Source organism: Orcinus orca, chromosome 1 (assembly GCF_937001465.1).
Source record: "Orcinus orca chromosome 1, mOrcOrc1.1, whole genome shotgun sequence".
Classification (NCBI taxonomy): domain Eukaryota; kingdom Metazoa; phylum Chordata; class Mammalia; order Artiodactyla; family Delphinidae; genus Orcinus; species Orcinus orca.
The window spans coordinates 54,137,458-54,156,377 of record NC_064559.1 but is presented as its reverse complement, the minus strand read 5'-3'; the positions used below and the strand labels follow the sequence as shown (position 1 = coordinate 54,156,377).

At 44.8% G+C, this 18,920-nt stretch overlaps 1 protein-coding gene across 5 annotated transcripts in view; it reads right to left on the bottom strand.

The window, feature by feature from the left end:
- Positions 1 to 18,920, bottom strand: part of ASTN1 (astrotactin 1) — a 326,481-nt gene that overhangs the window by 136,912 nt on the left and 170,649 nt on the right. The window lies entirely within an intron of this gene.

Here is an 18,920-nt window from a genome sequence, read left to right as displayed (position 1 = left end):
GACCTTGGAGAATGAGAATTCTACTTCCAAACTCATTAAGGACCCCAAGTTGGACCCAGTGGCTCCTGAAATGAAAAGTCTAGACAAGGATCAGAAATGATCCTTCTCAACTGTCTAGAATGAAATGGCAAAAGAAACTCGTGTCTCCCTTCTCTTTCCAGTGAGATTTGGCATCTCTTCTAAGATGATCTTGGTTGCAGTCCCTATCATCGGGTATTACTTTGGGGATGGATACAGGAGTAGACAGACACTCAGAAGGTCAAGAAAAATTCCTGTTACTCTCTCCTCTCAGAAAGTGATTACAGTGGAACTATCAACCATCTGGCACTATTTGTTCATTGATGCTGTCATTGATTTAATGTCTATTGAGCACTTACTGTGTGACTAAGAGGGCCTGGTGTCACAAACACAAAAAAGACAAGACAAAAAAGGTACAGCCTCTGTCCTTAAGGAGTTTCCCAGACCAGGGGTTATACTGAATTGAGCTCTTATTTGGCTATCTGCTGGTGCTGTTGAATCTCAAGGAAGAATCTTTTAAATCTACTATAGCAGAGATGAGGAGCAGAACAAAAGCAAGTGTTTTGGGAAGGCTTTTTGGAATAGAAATTGGAGGTAAATAGGGGCAGGATAGTATTTACCCTTAACCCTCCCATCCCCCCCAAATAAATCAAACTAAAAAAAAAAAAACCATAAAAAAGCTAGTAACTCAGGGCTTCCCTGGTGGCTCAGAATCTGCCTGCCAATGCAGGGGACACGGGTTCGAGCCCTGGTCTGGGAAGATCCTACATGCCGCTGAGCAACTGGGCCCGTGAGCCACAACTACTGAGCCTGCACGCTTGGAGCCTGTGCTCCGCAACAAGAGAGGCCGCGACAGTGAGAGGCCCGCGCACCGCAATGAAGAATGGCCCCCGCTTGCCACAACTAGAGAAAGCCCTCGCACAGAAACGAAGACCCAACACAGCAAAAATAAATTAATTAATTAATAAACTCCTACCCGCAACATCTTCTTAAAAAAAAAAAGAATTGTACAAGCCGTTTGTCAACATGGCTTTTTTTTTTTTTTCAGTACCCGGGCCTCTCACTGCTGTGGCCTCTCCCGTTGCGGAGCACAGGGTCCGGACACGCAGGCTCAGCGGCCATGGCTCACAGGCCCAGCCGCCCCGCGGCATGTGGGATCTTCCCGGACCGGGGCACGAACCCATGTCCCCAGCATCGGCAGGTGGACTCTCAACTACTGCACCACCAGGGAAGCCCTGTCAACATGGCTTTTTAAAAAAAAAAAAAAAAAGCTAGTAACTCTCCCAGGAACACTCTCCTCTTAGAAAAGCACCTGCTATAAAATCTGGCTACATCCATCTCACCAGCACACACCTAGGCCTAACCTAGGTCACTGGGGACCCCGTTAGCTTGACTTCTTTTCATGGTGCTAGTCATCATCCCACGTGTGTACTAATGCTCTGGTTATCAGTCAGACCATTTCAGGACTACTCTATTTTCCTCTCCTGGACCTAAGTCATTCGTCAGGATGCTTCCTTTTCATTCTTCTATTCATCTCGACTCATTCATTCATTCAACAGACTGTATTTATAGTCAGCCTCCAATTTTCCTATATGTAAATCTCTCGTATCCTGTGCTTCCTGCACATTACGCATTGACCTATGCTGAATGTAAATGTTCATCATAATTCTGACAGAGAATCCTCACTTCCTCACTTGAGGCTGACCCCTGTCAGAGCCTCACCTGGGTGGTAACAAGTGTGAGTGTGCGTGCGTGCGTGTGTGTGTGTGTGAGGGCGGTGGAAGCATAGGTTCCATACATTCTAATATTGTAGATTTTGAAGTTAACATCCCTGTCCATGAAAACCAGCAGATTGGAAAGAACCAGCAGATAAATTCTTCTCCATTCCTGCCTATCCTCTACCCCCATGGACTGTTCAGAGGTATAGATTTCCATAACGCTTATCTATGCTACATCCTGTGTGTCCAAAAGCTGGCTTCTTCTAAAGCTTAGAAGTGGCCAGCTTACTAGAAGTGGCCAGCTTACTAGTGCACTATCTTGCATTTGTTTTTCTTCTCTCTCTGCCTCAATTATCTTTTCCCCTCCCTCTTGCTACCCTGGCATTGTGCCTTCCTATAAAACCTTAGCACATATGCTTTGTTTCTAGGGTGCTCAAGCTAGGATGGCCTACATTCTTCAATTTCTTCAACTGAAAACTGAGAGTATATAGTAATAGTACCTACTTCATAAAGTTGTGAGGATTAAATGAGTTAATACTAAGTGTTTTGAACAGTGCCTAGCATATAATAAGCCCTACATGATTGTTGACTATTAGTATTCATCTCTTTTTTCCAGGCACTTAACACAATCCCAGAGACATGGAAGGTCATTGGTAAATGTTTTTCAAATGAATAAATTATGGATGTACCCTACTTTAGTGGCACTGGGAAGATCGATGAGTTAACTCAGAAAGGAACACTATGCCAAATATTAAATATAAATAAGCCAATTTCTCTTTTGTTCCTGAAGAGACCTACACCAAGAAATACACTGAGAAAATCATGCAAAGGTTTGCAAAGAACTTGCATGTATAACTTCATATACAACCATTCACTTATTCATTCAACCAACATTTATTCAGAGCTTAATACTGAATGTGACAGGAAATGTTATAGGGTTACAAAGATGAATAAAACACAACCCTGAACTTGAGGAACTTACAAGCTAGGATAGTAGGGGCCAAGGCAGATACATGAACAGATGATTAGGTTTATCAGATCATGATAATTATGGTGTGAAAACAATGGCAGAGATAATACCTGGGGATCACAGACGAGGGTCACTTTGTGAAGACTGGGTAGCGTCAGATATCTCGGGGGGGCCCATCCGGATGCAGACTTAAATAGTAAGCAGGGAATAGGCAGGGAAGTTGGGAAGTTAGGAATTGAGGTAAGAAAAGCCATTCCAGGCACAGCACACCCCCTAAGCAAATACACAGACATGTGGTACAGCATGGTGCACACACAGGCTCTACAACAGATTCAATGTCATTGGAACCTAAAATTCTGGGCAGAGAATGGTTGGAGATGCTGAGCTGAAGGGGTTGGCGCGAATCAGGTCAGAAAGAGCCTGTAGGCCACCTTAGAAAGGCCCAGATTTATCCTGTAGGGCCATAGGTTTCGTTGGCAGGCTTTAGGCAGGGTGTAAGATGAACAGCTCATTCACATGGATCTTTTTGGTGACTGAAAAGGAAGGATGTGAGGCCAAGTCAGGGGGCAAGGAGGCTATCATGTGGTCCAGGTGAGAGATAAAGTGCTGGCCTGAAAGAGTAGGGGTGCAGGTGAGGCCGTGTGTGTGCGACGGGCCTTTGGACAAATGTTACAGTGGTGAACAGGAGAAGCTGGAGCCCAGCAGGGGCATCCCGTGGTCCTCAGCAAGGCCCCCAGAGATCTGCACTCAGATGCTCCCCTTATGAATTTCTTCATGGAGCTCCATCAACTGACCTTCCAAACACAGAGCGGGTTATTCTGGTCACAGCCCTGGGACTTCAGTGCTGAAACCTCAGGCCCAGGTTCACGCAGAAATCTAAGATCTGGGTTTAAGTGAATGGCTCTGTTAAACATTATTTCATTCACAATCGTCACTGAACTTCCAAGGGATTAAGAGACTGAAAGTCAGAAATTAAGAGGCTGCCCAGGTAAGTGACAAGTGACAGGCAAGGCCAGGATACAAATCCAGGTTTCTGTAACCAAAGTCCAAGATCTCTCTCTCTCTCTCTCCCTCTCTCTCTCCATACGTCTGTCACACACACACACACACACACGCACACGCACACGCACACGCACACGCACACAGAATTTTAACTTCACAGCAGATTCTTCATAGTCATTATCAAGTACATGCTAAGTGCCTAGAGCTTCAGAGCCACTTTTGTTACCTTCCCAACCCCCATCCCATAGGGCCTTAGATTATAGACTGGAACCTTAACCATGTCCTACATTTCATATCCCTGGCCCTAGCAAGCTTAATTGTTAAATTGGTTAAAACTGAAAGAACAGGGAGAGGTTTTGTGATAGCATCACCAGCCCTCTCCCTGGGCTTCAGTTCAAAGGGATCGTGGTCCAGGGCCAGAGGAGAGAACAGCAGACTTAATGCACTTGTAGGCTCTTCTCTCTCTCCCTCTGCAATCCTCTGGTGAGCAAGGGCACACAGCAAGGGTTGCTGGGAAACGGAATTTTTGATGATGTGCTCTCCCTGCTGTGAAGACTAATGACTTCAAAGAGGGCATCCTGCCACGACAGGGGCTTGCGTGGAAAATCTGACTGCAGTGTAATTAGGCAAGAGGCTTGAGTTTAGGCTGCTGTGCTCAACCACACCCTCTTCTGCCCGGTGGAAAGCACAATTTGGGGAAGGGAGAGGCAAAGCTTTTGAAGAACAGGAGTGCGTCTTCACGATGCACTGATGCTAGCAGAGAGGAAGAGAAAAGTTCAAATCAAACCAAACAAAGAGACCCAGCCTGGCCAGTGGTCAAAATGGAAAGATTTTAAAAAATGGACGCAGGACTTCCCTCCTGAAAACCATTCCCCTGGCAGGTATTATGATACCTGCTGCTAGATTCTCTGACTCTCGGAGGAAGGGCCATCTGATCCCCTTGCCACCTGGCATTACCAACACCCTCTACTCTTGCTTTCCATGGTTCTGTCGTTCATCTCTTACTACAACCCTATGAGGTAGGTACTATGATCACGCCTGGTTCACAGGAGAGGAAGCTGCGGTACAGAGGACTTAAGCAGTTTGACCAAGGGAAGTGGGTAGAGCCAGTAAGTGGTAGAGCCGGGATTGAGACTCAGGTGGTCTGCTTGTATAGTTTTAACAATTATGTTCTATGGGCTCAATTCCTAATGTATTTAAGCTCCTAGTGGGTTGGACCTTATAGGACTATTGTGAGCCTGGAATAGGGTGTCCAGCACAAAGGAAGTCCTCAGTAGAAGTGATGTGTTGTGAGTGATCTCAAGGTCATCTCCTTCCTGCCTCCAAACAGTAAGTCCCTTACATACGAACCTTCAAGTTGCAAACTTTCAAAGATGCGAACGTGCCCCTGTATGCCAGCTGCAATACTTTTCAAGGTATTGTACTGTAAGATTAAAAATGTTTTCTTTATTTTTGTGGGGTTTTTTTATGTATTATTTGTGTGAAAAGTATGATAAACCTATTACAGTACAGTACTATATAGCCGACAGGGTTAGTTGGGTAACTTTGTTGGACTTTACAAATTATGAACATGCTCTCAGAATGGAACTCGTTTGTATGTAGGGGACTTACTGTATCTTCTCTATTAGTTCATTTCTCATAATGCTTGGAATCTCACGAACAGCAACTATTTAATTTTTATTGAGCACCTACTACATGCAAGACACTCTGTACCTGAGAATGAGACTCAAAATTAAGCCCTTGCGCTACAAGTCTTATTGTCTACAAGGAGTCAAGACAAGTCTAGGGATATAAACAAGGCCCCATGTGCCAGTGGCCACAAGAGAGAGTTACAGGCCTGAGGCAGCCCAAAGGATGAAGGGGTGGCTTCATATTGGAGAATAGGGAAAGCTTTATAAAGGAGCAGGTATTTGGGCTGCACCCGGGAGACTGGGAATGGGGAGGGGCATTGGAAGGAGAGAACTGCAGGGGAAGAGATGTCCTGAGCAAAAGTAGGGAGAAGATAAAGTAAAAGGTCAGTGTGATCAAGAGCAAGCAGTTGAGTCAGGCTGGAAACAAATGCTGGGAGCCTTGAGAGCTAGGAGGGACCTATCCTGAGAGGCTCTATGGTGGCCAGACTCATCCTGAGGGCCTGGACTGAGAATCAGACTTCCGGGTTCATCCCTTCTCCTCCCACTGCTACTGTGTTCTCTGAGCAAGTGATTGAATCCTCTGTGCCACTGCTTCCTCATCTGCACAGTGTGAGGAAAGGATGCTGTGAACACTCACAAAGCATCTACAGATGATGCCTTCACATAGAAAGCGATCAGTGAGACTCCCTATTACCATTTAAATGAGATCACAGATATAAAGCACCTGGAAGAGAGCCTGACCCACGGAAGGAGCCCATGACGCACTGACCCCCTCCCCTTGCTCGGGTGGAGCACCCCAAGTACCTCTCTACATGTACTTCATTGACGCCTAAAGTGGCTCATTCCTCTGGGCTAAGCTCCACCTCTCCACAGGCTTTCGAAGAGCAAATGCTTCTGGGACCTAGGAGGAAAAGCCCATTAAGTGGCTGACGGCGGAGAGAAGATGGTGACACTAGCTCAATCCCCCAAACTGGAGAACTGAGAACATGGGGTGGAGGGTGATCCTGACCATCGTGCCTGCAGCCAGCTCAGCTGCCTGACTCACATTACTTCAGAGAAGGGAGTGGGGAGGATGGGGCGAGACACCAGAAAAGGGGGCATCTGCTGCCCACAAATCTGCTTGTTCATAGAGTAAATCCTTTCCTTGTCAGGCAGCACTCTGTGAGCTATATGCACGGACTCCAGACAGACTGCCTAGGTTTGAATGCCAAGTATGGCACTTACTATGGTGCAAGCTTTTGGCTAAGCTACCAAGCTTCTTGGTGCCTCAGTCTCCCCATCTGTAAAAAGGGAGAGCTTCAAAGAGCTGTGTTAAGATTAAAATATAGAAGCTCTTAGAAATGTGCCAGGCACAGTGTAAACTCTCAGTAAATATTAGCTCTTACTATGACCTTTACCTTCACTTATCAGGTAGGAAATTGTTGAGAGTCACATCGCTGGAACTCCTTGTGAGGCAAGACTCTTAATGAGATAAAACTGCATGGCCTGGAGGAATAGATGGTCCAAGAGCCACAAGTGTGGAAGCAAATTTCCAGCAGCTTCGGGCTCTTTAGAGAAAGAGGATGGATCAATCAAAAAAAAAAAAAAAACAAGAATGCCAAAATGTCTAAGAGCTAGACTGGATTCACTAACAAGCGGGGTGTCCCAAGCTAGGCTCATGACCATTTTTGATGGCATCTCTAGGTCAGCATTTCAAAGGGCAGCACAGAAGTCATCTACCCTGATTTCAGAAAGGCATTCACTCCCTGACTTAGAAAATGTATTGAGCACCCATTCTGGGCCAGACACTTGACAAAATCTTTTACATGGATTAGATGGAAATATGAAGGTTGAATGAATATACAGCTGATGAATTTCTGTGTAATTGAACACATGTAACCAACAAGTTTCGAGTAAGGGGTCAAGGTCAACCTGCAAGAAAGTCTCTGATGGGAGCAGGGCTTGGTGGTGTTCTCTTTAACAATTTCATCAGTTACCTGAAGAAGGTCACTGAAGCTATGTTAATTAAATTCACAGATAACACGAAATAGCAGGGATAGCTAATACATGGGATAACATGAACGTGTAGCCAGACCATATATGGTGGTCCCAGTTGTTCACAGGCATCCATCCACCCCACACTCTGCAACAGATAAGCACATTTTTCTAATCCACACAAAGGCACCATATAAGCTAGCAGTCCTGAGCATAGAAGAAAGAAATCAACATATTCTTTATTGTTCCAAAGGACAGAGCTGACCACACGGATCAAAGTTACAGGAAAACATATTTTGGCTCAGCCTGAAGGATAGCTGTCTAAGAATCTGCATTACAACAACGGTATGAGCTGCCTTTTCCAAGAACATAGCCTTCTTCACTGATAGCATTCAGGTGGCCATCTGCTAGAAAGGCTGTAGGAGGGATTCCTATACCAGGTGGCAGGTGAGATGATATGACCTTGAGGTGGGCTCCCAGCTCTGAGTGTATAGAACTGTGAGCGATTCAGCTGATATTCTTACTCCTACTTCCTGAAATTATGGAGGTGAGTCACCACTCTCATAAGAGAGTCTAAAGATACAGTTAGGTTCAGAAAGCAGAAGTCTGTGGATGTCTTGCCCAAAGATGACCACATGCCTTTATTTATCTTACAAATATTAACTGAGTACCTACTATGTGCCAAGCAGTGTGTTAGGGTCTGACAATGCAATGATAGATAAGAGACATTGTTTATGCCTTCGTGGAATTTATATTCTAGAGGTGGATTCCTCTAAACCCAACTTGCCGAACTGATGTTAAGATCTCATCATTTGCAGGCAGTTCATAGAACATCAATGAGGCTATGACCAATGCAAAACATCATCAATGGGATACTTGATGCCATCACTTATTTAAGTGCTTACATATTTTATGTAACATTATTGAGTGCAACATTCTTATTTTTACTGAAAAGGAAACTGAGCCTCAAAAGTTATGAAGCTAGCCAAAAATTGAGTGCTTTTAGTAGAAGGAATGAGATTTGAGCTCATGCCTGTCCGTCTGCAACTCTGTGCTCTTCCCATTGTGCTATGCTGCCTCCCATACAGATAAAAATATGAGCAGGTGAACATAAACTCTCTAGGAAGTGAGGTATCCCCAGCCTCCTGGTTAAGATGAGATCATTTGACCAAGGCTATTAAGTGAAGTCTGGTTGACAGTATTTAAGACTATACCTGGAAAGAAGAACCTCTGAACATATCCCAGACTACCTTCTTTCCAGGCCAAGTAGTCTGAATAAAATGGATGGCCCCATCCTTCAAACGTGAAGATCTCACTCCTGACCCATCGGGCAAAGGCTCTGGAATCTCTGCCAATAGCAAGGACTTGCCTAGGTGTTTTAGTCTCCCACATTTGTGCCAGTACATGGGCAAATGCAATGCCTGCATAGGGTCCACGGTGAAGAGCGTGCCATGGCCTCTGCTACAATGGGCCACCTTGATTTGAATCCACAGTTGTGGTTTTACACTGGCCAGAGCACAGAGCTACTCAGTAACAGGTGTCTGGTCCCAACAGTTACCAGCCTAGAGCGTTTACTGTGTTTAGGCCTCCAGCTAGGTCCCTCTAGGGACACGTCACTTTCCCTAGGACTCTACATCATTCTGGAAGAGATACTTAACTACAGACTACATACTTGTCATTGTTTTAATCAAGGCATCGACTCAAGGATCCCCTGTCCCCAGAGTCTCAAGGCCGAATTGTAGCCTCTCCCCTGCTTTCATTTTGAGACTCTCAGAACAGTAGCCCTTGAGGGGTTTGGCAACAGAAAGTTCTCCTTAGGGACCGAGATTCTCTTTTCTTGACAATGAGACTTTCAATATTGCTGCAATATTCAACAGGTCACCAGTAAAATGGGGAAAACAATAGTTTCTACTCATAGTGTTGAAATGAGAAATAAATTTGTTGGTACATGAAAAGAACTTAGAGGGCTGGCTGATGCACCCCAAGAACTATATGTGTCAGCTATTATTATTACTATATTAGTATCACGACTCTTACTACTGCCCCTGAAGGGTAGAGTGTGGGGAGTGTTATAATACCAGGCATGCAAAGTACTACGGCTCACTGGCTTTGATGTTAATTTAACTCCAGGTAGGCTTCTCTCAGTGTGGAATATGTTCCCATTTGTGACCATCCCACCACGGTGAGCACTCACTCCATTTAAAGTCATCCGTCTCATGTGGAAGGAATATAACAAGGCTGAAACAGACTCACGGATATACAGAACAAACTAGTGGTTACCAGCTGGGAGAGGGAAGCGGGTAGGAGCAAGACAGGAGCAAGGTAGGGGATTAAGAGGTACAAACTACTATACAGACAGGGATGTATGGCAATGTTTTATAATAACTCTGAATGGAGTGTAATCTATAAAAATATTGAACCACTATGTTGTGCACCTGAAACTAAGATGATATTGTGAATCAACTATACTCCAATAAAAAAATAAATACAGACATAAATAAAGTCATCTTTCTCATTTGGTTATAAGCAAGGGAGTCTCTGCTTGTACGTCAGGATTGGAGGAAGTCTGTGCCGGGCACTGTGGTCTGGGCAGCCACACGGAAATCCTCCACCTCCGGGGCTAATTGGGCTAGTGCAGCACTGGGGCATTGAACAGCTGTCCACGGCCTCCCTTCACAGTCCTACACAACAGAAATCTGGGGACTCTCCTCCATCCAAAGATCTTAGATCCAAAAGCCAACCTCAGCTGGAAAGCCTGGTTTCCAGGCTATCTCTCCTTAAGCCAACGATGCTACTCTCAGTGTGGAAAACCGTGTGGAAAGGTTAATAAACTTGATGGGAAGAAGAGTACCAGGGAAGGAAAAGATTATTCCAATTGTTGAGTAGCGTCATGGTCTAATGAAAAGAGCCTAGATGTTGGCATCAGGCAATTCTGTTCACCACTGTGACCCTGGTCACCATACTGCTGAGCCTCACATAATAATAGGCACCTTTCTCATTACATATACATACATATATACGTATGTGTATATATGAATATATATATTTTAAAAAGCAAGAGATATAACAATATAGTGTGATTTTTTGTTAAGAAAAAGATTATCCCTAAACAAACAAAAGAGTTCAGAATGAGTTCCCTCCAGGGGATGCCACTTCAGGTGGCTTGGATTGTCTTTTTTTTACTGCTCTGTGGGTGACTTTCTTTTCTTTCTTTCTTTCTTTTTTTTTTGATTTTCTACGAATTATATGCATTCCTTTTATTAAAAAAAAAAGATAAAATAAAAACCAAGACATGCAGTGACAAAATGTTTGCTCTCCAATTCCTGAGATTGTATAAAGTTAAAACTTAAGAAAAAATAATTGTAGTGTGAATGTTCGAAGCAGAATTCAAAGTACTTATCTAGGAAGAATAAACCTTAAGATGACTTTTACTGAAATTGTTTTCACAGAAACTGCAGGTGGAATAAACACTACTAACTGCTCACCTCTTAACCAGTTTGGAGGCTTTTTATCAAGATTAGTGATGATACTAAAATAACAACAACACTGAGCCCAGCATTATGCGCTTAATAAATGGCAGCAGTTAATCAGCATCATCTGAGGGACTGCTCCAAATCTTCAGTGACATTGAAGTTGTACTGCATTAAATATTGTGCTGAATTCGAGGGTCACTTCTTGGTGTTCATCCAGCCCTTTGTTATACAAAAACTTACAGAGATGTTTACATTAGAGGAATCTGACCTGAACGCTAGACCCTGAGCCACTTTCTTCTTTCCTCCAGAACCAGGTTTTCAAATGAAGCTTTTCAGATAGATATTAAGAATAATTTCCCCAGAGAAAACGTTTTGAGAAAAATAATATACAACAAAGACACTTTTAAAGCTTCCTTCTGAAATTTCCCCCCAATTTTGTGGTTACAAAAGTAATGAATGCTCATTGTTAAATAACGAAAGAGAACAAAAATGCATTAAAAATTAAGGGGGGCAGTGGAAAGCAAAACTTTTGATGCATAGAAGAAGAAATTGGGAAGAAATATGACAGAATGGTAATGGTAGTATTCTCTGAGCATGGGATAATGAGTGGATTTTTTTCTATTTACTTTAAAGAAAAAAAAAAGATAAAAGCCAAGATGCCCAAAGCCAGGGAAGATGACAGCACCCTCAAACCTAGTATTCTTAGACTGAAACCCAAAAAAGCTGCAGGTCCAGGGAGCATTCCTAGTAGAAAACATCCATGCATTCAGTAGAATATATAAATTCAGGACACTCTCTGGAAAGCCTGGGCCAAACATAAAACATTCATTTCTATAAAATTGAAACAATTTATCTTCCATTCTCGAGCAGATGGGAGGTAAATCGAGGTTGACTTTTTCACCCTGGTGGTCATACTGGAGGAAATATGAGTGTTCCTGCCTCCGGTACTGTTTAAAATGAGTCTCTTGGTACCGTGACTGGACTAGTCAGAGAGAACACCGTGGATGTTTCACTCTCCTCCAGGGGGTAGGTAGTCCTGTAGGGGGACTGCAGACACTTGTCGTGTGGGGAAGGGTGGGATGAAGCTGAGTCCCCTCGGTGCCCTGGGGAGGAGGATGCAGAGAAGCAGGTGGGGAATGCCCACCTCTCATCCACAGCTGATGACTTCCAGAATGTCACACGCTTATCACACTGGCTCTCTCTGAAATCAGTATTTACCCAGCTGATTTATCTCCAATACCCACCTGTCACTATAAAGCTTGGCCACCAGCTATGTGACCTTGAGCAAGTTTCTTCACCTCTCTGGCCCTCTATTTCCCCAACAGTAAAACACAAGAATCCTTTAGGATGCACTCAGCCACTAGTCTACAAACCCATCCTTTTCATCAGAGGGGATGGTGCACTGGTGCACCCCCACAGGATGCCTTCCTGGTGGGGACTCCACACCTTGCTTAGGAAGGGCCTCTTAAGTCTGGCTGGGCTGCAGAAGCACTTGGGGGGAGCTTTCCATCTGTACAAAGACTGGGCCCTCTCCCAGACCCATGAAATTAATATATCTCTTGGGGTAGCAATCGGAAGTCAGTATTAGCTCCCCAGATGATTCTTAAGTATTTGCTCCATGAACTGGCATCAGGGAGTCAATTATTAGGCGTATTTTGCTCTCTTATCATCTTGAGTAACCAAGGTTACAGTTGCCTCTAAGAGGGGAGCAAAGGGCATCACCTAAAACAACCCCGGCCAGGGGCAGCTCTAGCTCCTCAACTGCATTTGTGCAAATGAGAAAAAGGCGCGCATCAGGACAAATGCCCCCTGCGTCTCAGAGTTTGCTCTCCTGGGCCTGCAGGGGCGAGGTTTCACCCCTCAGCTGCTCTTTGTGCTAGATGTCTACCTGCAATGTACAAAGCATACGGCTGTACTCAGCTGACTGACCACACACCTTTTGTGAAAATGGGTCAAATTAAACATGTTTCCACTTGAGAAAAATCCCTAAGAATGAGGTGCAGGGTCCCCCAAGACAACTGAGGGGACTTGACCCCATTAAGCCCGTCTGAGGAGGTCCTGGTAGGTGGAGATCCACTTTCAACCACTCAGTTCCTGCCTGCTCACCCAGAGGGGGTCAGTTCTCCTTCTTTCTACAGGGCAATATTTCAGCTAGAATCAGGTTACAGCAGAGTTTCTAGCGAGAGAAGGAACTAGGAACTTTAGGTTTAATACTAAGAGCTAAGATGACCTGTTTGACACTGAAATAGGTGGGAGAAAGGACAGCCACATTTCCACTGACTCCTGGGGGAAGTAGAGCAGATGGAAGTAAAGGAAAAGGGAGGGAAGAAAAGAAGAATGAGAAATAAAGGGCCAAATAAAACCGCTGGAAACCCTTGCTAGGAATAAGTGAATAAGTGAGAGGTAATTAGAGTCACACACGCACGCACACAATTAGAAAGAGTCACACACGCATGCACACGCACACACACACACAAAGAGAAAAAAGGACAATAAAAAGAGAGCTAATGGGAGGATAATCCCGTTTGTGCTTGGCATGGCAATGACAGGAGCTGGGCACAGACAACGAGGTTGGGGCTGGAGGGAAGGGGAGGAGGGCGCCCAGAGATAAAAGAGCAGCAGCAGGCCGGCCTGCAAATCTTGTCTGAGGGGTTGGAGGAAGGTGAACAGGGCATCACTGATACAGAGACAGGCATGGGGGTGGGGAAATAAAAGCCAGACGACGAGCTAGAAACGGACAAATGAAAGTCAGGAAATGTCAAATGTCACGCAGGACTGTCTGACTCCATCTGAGCCACTTCTGACGAGACTCTGGGAAGGTCAAAGAAGGCCAGGCACTGCCCAAGACCTGGGCTGGGAATCAGAGCTACCCCCTAGCATTCTAGTCACTGCCATACAGTGGTTCAGCATTTGCACTTTGATGGTCAGACAGCTGAGAGACTGTTCTGGCTCAGCTTTAGGTGGCCAGAAGGTGAGAATGGGTTTTAGATCCTTTGGAATCATCAGTGCAGGCTGGTCTCTGCTAACACCTAGAACTCAGAGGCAAAGGCATCCTCGCTAGTGGGCTGTGGTCATTTTTCTGTGAGTGGTCTCTAGGGAAATGTTTAGGATGGCATCATTCAGACAGATCCTAATAAAATTACCTTCTGTCAAGGACGCTTTGGAGCAAGACCGAGGGGCTGAGGCCAACCATGACAAACATGGTCCCCATTCTTGGCTTGAAAAGGAAACTGGATTCTGTGGTGTGGGGCATTTGTTCCTTATACAGATTTAGAATCCCTAAGCAGGGATCCCTGGGAGGGTGAGTAGCAGGGATGAGTTGTAGAAAGAGAAAGCACAGTACAAACCTGGGACAATGGAAAGGCCATATTAAGGTGGCACGGGCTACGTACGAGTGTGTGAGTGTGTGTGTGCATGCATGCGCAGGCACAAGCACACACATGTACTAGTCTGGGGGGGATGTCATGGTAAGTAGGTAAGTATGTTGCCTCCCGAGCAGGCAGTGAAACAAGTGCTCTGATGAGCAGGATTATTCCTGACAACAGCTTCTAAAACCTTGGAGAAACACCTGTTCATTTCCACAGCTGGTCTTTTCCCATCTCATAAATTATCACTCTATCACCATTCTTCAGCACTGAAATCTAGTAATATGTTCTCTAGTGGGGAATCTCCTTGGTATTGCCCTCTGTATCTGAGATGCCAGAATAAGAAATCAGTCTATTATTTACCGGGAATCTTCAAATGCATGAATTTAATCTGACTGTGGTGTTCTGAAAAATGTATCTAGAGGCCACTGGGTATACTCTTAATTTAACAAAAAACATTATTAGAGCCTTTCTTAATAATCTCCAAAGTAACTAAATAAATTTGTTTTTTCTCTTCTAATATTTTCATGTAAATCATCTCTCTTGCCTCCTCCACCCTCATTTATTGGTTTCATTTCTTATCTGTGAAATTTTTTAATTTGTCCTTGTTGTCCTAGCAGACAAATATCACATAGAGACACTAACAGTCCCTGGCTGTGTCTATGAAGCCACAGGGTTGGGAGGCTGAGCAGCTGTGGATTCACACAGGTTAGACAGAGATGTGGTGAAGCCCTGCACTAGGGCAGGATCCTTCCATCCCGGGTCCTCTGCTGGGCACCTGGGTCACCAAGGGTGCTGGGGCAGGCAATGATTGATTTTGTTGCCAACCTCAAAGACCAAGGATGTAACCTCAAGCAGCCTATGTTCTTTTAATAACTCATTAGAAGTCTGTCATCCATGACTTTGTTTAAATCTTTTTGAAGCTATTTTTACTTTTAGTGAATCAGAGCCTCTTTTGTAATGAGTTCAGTGATTTTACAACCTGCCACCCTGAATCCTGTCACCTGGGTAAACTACAGTGGCTGGCTTTATCACCAAGATTCACACACGAATTTCTCAACTAGCCTCACTTCTCCGTGGGCATTTCTGGCAAAACCAGAGTCACCAAAAATGGCTGCAACCCCCTCGATTCACATGTCTTGTACCTATGGTCCCCAATTTTCTGTCACTCTTTGCTGTCTGATCTTCAAAACTTTTATCTACAGGATAATTTTAAGGCTGCTTTATTCGCAGGATCCAGATAAATAAAACCTTAGTCTTGAGAGGGGTTTTTTTTGTGCATTTGTGTTGGTTTTTGTTTTCTTTTTAGGATCGTTTTAATTTCTTTTGAAGGGTCCAGAAAAATAATGTGTAGTGACGGAACAGCCCTCCACATATACAGACACCTCCTGCTGACAATTCTAGGGGTGTACACATGGAGCTTTAAGGTTCAAAGCCTTAGTAAGCAAGAGCTCTTTAAGATCTAGTCTCTACCCACCTTATCAGCCTCTTCTCCTGTCTCTATAAACTGCACCCGTGGGCTTCCCTGGTGGCGCGGCGGTTGAGAGTCCGCCTGCTGATGCAGGGGACACGGGTTCGTGCCCCGGTCCGGGAGGATCCCACATGCCGTGGAGCGGCTAGGCCCGTGAGCCATGGCCGCTGAGCCTGCACGTCCGGAGCCTGTGCTCCACAATGGGAGAGACCACAACAGTGAGAGGCCCGCGTAATGCAAAAAAAAAAAAAAAAAAAACTGCACCCATGAGCTACACTGAGTTATTTGTTTGCCATTCCTGGAAAAACCATGCTTCTTAAGCCTCCATGCCTTGGCATATGCTGTTCTTTCTGCCTAGAATTACCTTCGTGACCTGTTAAATAGAACAGTTCAAGATCTAACTTCCTCATGAAATCCTATTCCAGATCCTTAGATGTCACATGAGTCAAACTGTAATCCCATTGAACTTTGCTCAAACCTTTATTTTAATAGGTTTTAGAATTCATTGTAATTTTCTTGTTAGGTGCCCATCTATCTATTCTAGACTATTAGTTCTTCCAGAGCAGAGATAACATCTTCTTCTTATAATTAGCAACCTACTTTATCCTGGGCCACGATGGGTAATACAGTGAATATCTGCTGAAAACATGAATGAGTGAGAGAGTAGATGAAGGAGTAGGGTGGGGAGAGGATTTCTATAAATAAACCAGCTCACTCATGTACACATACACACACACACGCACACATACAGGTCCAGGTAAACTGAAGCACAAAGCAGAGTCTGGATAAAGCTGCAGGTATAACTCCTCTGTCTCCCAGAATCATCCATTTGTAATTTTTTCTATTAATGTCCTTGACCAATTTTCTTCCTTGTCTGAAAGTCACGACTGCTTGTGGATACTTCTGTCCTGGTACATTAACCTAGATTTTCACAAGGGAATTCATTTTAACTTTCACTGGCCTAGGATTGGGTTGTTCGACTTCAAAAGCATGTTCAGCTACTTTAATGTATGCAATATAGAATACTAAGTGACAAACATAAACACCCACACAAGCTGTTCACCTCTCCCTCCCGGACCATTAAATAAAACATTCAGGAAGATCAGGCCTGCCACTGATTTTTCCATAATACCCCAGTACGTGTCATTAGTTAGCAATCTGTACTTTTCAAGTGACAGTCTTCACGTTCAAATCAATTTTCATTAATTTTGTAAGAATCATTTAAAGAAACGTGGCATCCGATCCCTGATTTAAATCAAGATGTATGAATGTTCTACTTTTCATTTATCTTGTCATTTTATGAGGAAGATGCAGTCCTTTGTCTGGCACTTTTTTATATACATGTAAACATGCTGCTTATCACTCCTGGTTCCATTATTCTCATGACAGTCACTTTTTTTCCCCTCCTAACAGTTGCTCCATTATTTTATTAGTGTCCAAAATGAGACCTTATAGACAGTGATGATCAGAGAATAATGGAAATTAGAGATGGAAATGATAGATTAGGTCTCCTTGTCTGTTTCCTGGGGCTAATGTTCCTGTCAGTCTCTAACTCAGGGCTCTAGCCTGTCTTATTTTAAATGACACCAACGTGGGGCCTCCACCATTTCCCTGGAGGCTCTTGTCTACATCCAAGACTGTCTCTACACACAGCCAGAGGGAATGATGAAGCCTTGTGCAATTACCCAGTGAAGTCAGGCCCATCGTCACATGATCTGTCTACAAGGCAAGGGATGTGGAGGCTTGAGCGATTAGCCACCAAATCCAATCACTGCAGAGAGCCAGCCTGGATCATTCAGGGCACAAAAGTGAAATGATTTTTTGTCATTGTTTACTTCAGCAGCAGGTATGCAGGCTAAGAGACAGAGAGCTGGTTATCCATCACCTTTTCCAATATTTTACTCAATATGAATCACAGTCAACTGAGATTTTCGGCCAGCACATAAGCTAAAATCTTGGCTCCTTGGCAACTACGCAAACATGTCAGAGGGCAGAGCGTAAGGGGACTGAACTGACTTTACATAACCATAGCAAATGGCACTCTTTATTCAAACTCCACTTGGCATCTATAAGCCAAGTTCTCTGCCCTTCCCACCAATCTTTCAACAACCGGCCATCTCATATGCATTTACCCTTCTCCAAACATCTTCCTCTACACTTTGTGGACTGCCTCCCTGATAAGATCACAAATTCAGTGGAACAACAGAGCCATCCTTCATTTTCACTAACACAAAAATTTCATGGCGTTTTGACTTCCCCCAAGTTTTCTGACCTGTGACTCAGATTTCCTTTCCTTAACTTCATTCTCTCTTGTCCTTATCCTTCAACTTCAACCTGTTCCAGCACATCTGCCCTCTTCGAACATCTACAGGCATCTATCATTCCATGACCTAGTTATCAGCTGGTCAAGTTCTCTGAGTGGGGTTCTTCTTCCCCTCCATCATAAATCACTCCTTTGGGCTCTTTAATCATTTTTATTGCTCTTCTCCAAACTCTCACCCATTTTTCTCCATATTTATTGCTTTGAGAGTCCAGAACCACATTCAGTATTCTAGGCTTGGGCTCCTCCGAATCATAGAGAGGAGGCTGAGCATCGAACTCAGGGCTAGGAGTCCTCCTTGGTGCCGCGGGAAGGGACGGTGATTTCTTTTCTCCACCTTGCCAGGCTACAAACACATTTCCACTCTGCAGTCTAAGCAATCACTCCGAGATGGCTTTTTTTTTTTCCCCCGGTATGCGGGCCTCTCACTGTTGTGGCCTCTCCCGTTGCGGAGCGCAGGCTCAGCGGCCATGGCTCACGGACCCGGCCGCTCCGCGGCATGTGGGATCTTCCCGGACCGGGGCACGAACCTGCGTCCCCTGCATCGGCAGGCGGACTCTCAACCACTGCACCACCAGGGAAGCCCCGAGGTGGCTTTTGCCTTGATTTCTTTCTAGTTTCCCCTGTCCCATTGATTGCTATTATTAGGTAGCGTTCATTGATCCCTGTCTTCCCACACCCTCCTCCACAACCCAGCCAAGGCAGAAAGTAATCTCTCAGCACCCAAAACAAAGTAGAAAGTTGCTTTTAAAAGGCAATAGAAGGGCTTCCCTGGTGGCACAGTGGTTGAGAGTCCACCTGCCGATGCAGGGGACACGGGTTCGTGCCCCGGTCCGGGAAGATCCCACATGCCGCGGAGCGGCTGGGCCCGTGAGCCATGGCCGCAGAGCCTGCGCGTCCGGAGCCTGTGCTCCGCCACGGGAGAGGCCGTAACAGTGAGAGGCCCGCGTACCGGGAAAAAAAAAAAAAAAAGGCAAT